Here is a 2,896-nt window from a genome sequence, read left to right on the forward strand (position 1 = left end):
TTGACCTGTGCACAGGAAAGAGTGAATTATATAAATTTAAAATGAACATTTTATTTATTAAAAAATTTTTTTTATTATTTATTTTTGAGAGACAGAGCGTGAACAGAGGAGGGGCAGAGAGAGGAAGAGACACAGAATCCGAAGCAGGCTCCAGGCTCTGAGCTAGTGGCTAGCACAGAGCCTGACCTGGGGCTTGAACCTGTGAACCATGAGATCATGACCTGAGCCGAAGTCAGACACTTAACCTACTGAGCCACCCAGGCACTTGTAAAATGAACATTTAAAAAAGGATATTGAATCAATGAAAATTTATGCGTGTTGATCCTCAAAACAAGAACATTTGGATGTTACATTACCATTTGAAATGACTGCTGAACTACTTCTTACTCTGAAAATTGGTAAAAAGGGGAAAATAATTGCATATCTATTTGACTTTTCCGTTGTCATAGGATAATTCTATTTTTTACATCCCATTGTAATGATGGATCAGGTTAACCAAATAGCCCAGTTGGTGAGGGAAAGTTTGATTTTATAGAAAAATGCCAACTAAATAGAACAGACAGATTTAGAAAATCATTTAGAGAGATAATACCAGTAAAATGGCAGAATAGGAGGTTTTAGGCCTCATTCTCCCCCCTCCATAGAAACACAGATTTTTTAGAAAATGTTTATTCATTTGTTTGTTTGCTTATACATATAATTTATTGTCAAGTTGACTAACATACAGTATACACAGTGTGCTCTGGTTTGGGGGGTAGATTCCTGTGATTCATCGCTTACATACAACACCCAGTGCTCATCCCACCAAGTGCCCTTCTCAATGCCCATCACCCATTTTCCCCTCACCTCCTGCCCCCTCCCCATCAACCCTATGTATTTAAGAATCTCTTATTGTTTGCCTTCCTCCCTCTCTGTAACTATTTTTTCCCCTTCCCTTCCCCCATGGTCTTCTGTTAAGTTTCTCAAGTTCCACATATGAATGAAAGCATATGGTATCTGTCTTTCTCTGACTGACTTATTTCTCTTAGCATAATCCCTTCCAGTTCCATCCCCATTGCTGCAAATGGCAGGATTTCATTCTTTCTCATCACCAAGTAGTATTCCATTGTGTATATAAACCACATCTTTATCCATTCATCATTTGATGGACATTTAGGCTCTTAGTGCCCTTATGAATCAGCACTCCTGTATCCTTCAGATAGATTCTTAGTAATGCTATTGATGAGTCATAGGATAATTCTATTTTTAAGTTTTTGAGGAACATCCACACTGTTTCCAGAGTGGCTGCACCAGTTTGCATTCCCAGCAACAGTGCAAGAGGGTTCCCGTTTCTCTATATCCTTGCCACCATTTGTTGTTTCCTGAGTTGTTAATTTTAGCCACTCAGACTAGTGTGAGGTGGTATCTCAGTGTGGTTTTTATTTTTATTTCCCTGATGATGAGTGCCGTTGAATATCTTTTCATGTGTCTGTTGGCCATCTGGATGTCCTCTTTGGAAAAGTGTCTATTCATGTCTTCTGCCCATTTCTTCACAGGATTATTTATATTTCAGGTGTTGAGTTTGGTAAGTTCTTTATAGATCTTATTTCTTAAAAATTTTTTAATATACTTTATTGTCAAGTTGGCTTCCATATAACACCCAGTGCTCATCCCAACAAGTGCCCTCCTCCAGGCCCATCTCTCATTTTCCCTTTCCCCCAACCCGCATCAAACCTCAGTTTGTTCTCAGTATTTAAGAGTCTCTTGTGGGCAGTGCTGCCAACGCCCCGGAGGAGAAGCTGAGGTCATCATTGAACTTGAAATATTTAAAGTGGATACAAAACTGTTTCAGCAATGCAGACAATTAAGTGTGTTGTTGTGGGTGATGGTGCCGTTGGTAAAACATGTCTCCTGATATCCTACACAACAAACAAATTTCCATCGGAGTATGTACTGACTGTTTTTGACAACTATGCAGTCACAGTTACGATTGGTGGAGAGCCATATACTCTTGGACTTTTTGATACTGCAGGGCAAGAGGATTATGACAGATTACAACCGCTGAGTTATCCACAAACAGACGTATTTCTAGTCTGTTTTTCAGTGGTCTCTCCATCCTCATTTGAAAATATGAAGGAGAAGTGGGTGCCTGAGAGAACTCACCACTGTCCAAAGACTCCTTTCTTGCTTGTTGGGACCCAAATTGATCTCCGAGATGACCCCCCTACGATTGAGAAACTTGCCAAGAACAAACAGAAGCCGATCACTCCAGAGACAGCCGAGAAGCTGGCCCGTGACCTGAAGGCTGTCAAGTATGTGGAGTGCTCTGCACTCACACAGAAAGGCCTAAAGAATGTATTTGAGGAAGCAATATTGGCTGCCCTGGAGCCTCCAGAACCGAAGAAGACCCGCAGGTGTGTGCTGCTATGAACGTCGCCAGAGCCCTTCCGTACAGCTGGGGTCAGCACCGCACTAAAAGCAATGTTAAATCAAACTAAAGATTAAAAATTAAAATTCGTTTTTGCAATAATGACAAATGCCCTGCACCTAGCCACATGCACTCTTGTGAGACAGCCCCTTCTCCCCTTCAGTACTTGTTAACTTGAGTAATCGTGTATTGTCAGAAAGGTGGTTAGTACTAGCTTTTGTTTTGTCATTTCAAAAAAAATTTTTTTCCCTTTGTTTTGTTTTTGTTTAAAAGCAAGGCATGCTTGTGATGACTCTGTAACAGACTAATGTGGGTTGTTGAAGCTGCTCCCGGGGCTCCATCCACTCTGGAGAATAATCTGGGACATTTAGGGTTTTGTTTTTGTTTTAGTTTTTTTTTTGGTTTTGTTTTTTTTGGGGGGGGGAGTGTGTGTGGGGTTTGTTTTTATTTAGTCATGTTTTTTAATTCAGTAACCATTGGACAGCCCTT

General features: G+C 40.5%; 1 pseudogene; it reads left to right on the forward strand.

The window, feature by feature from the left end:
* The first annotated feature begins 1,755 nt into the window (after positions 1–1,755).
* Positions 1,756–2,516, forward strand: LOC115274122 (annotated as a pseudogene).
* Positions 2,517–2,896: the final 380 nt, after the last annotated feature.

The sequence above is a fragment of the Suricata suricatta genome, chromosome 12 (genome assembly GCF_006229205.1).
Source record: "Suricata suricatta isolate VVHF042 chromosome 12, meerkat_22Aug2017_6uvM2_HiC, whole genome shotgun sequence".
Taxonomy (NCBI): Eukaryota; Metazoa; Chordata; class Mammalia; order Carnivora; family Herpestidae; genus Suricata; species Suricata suricatta.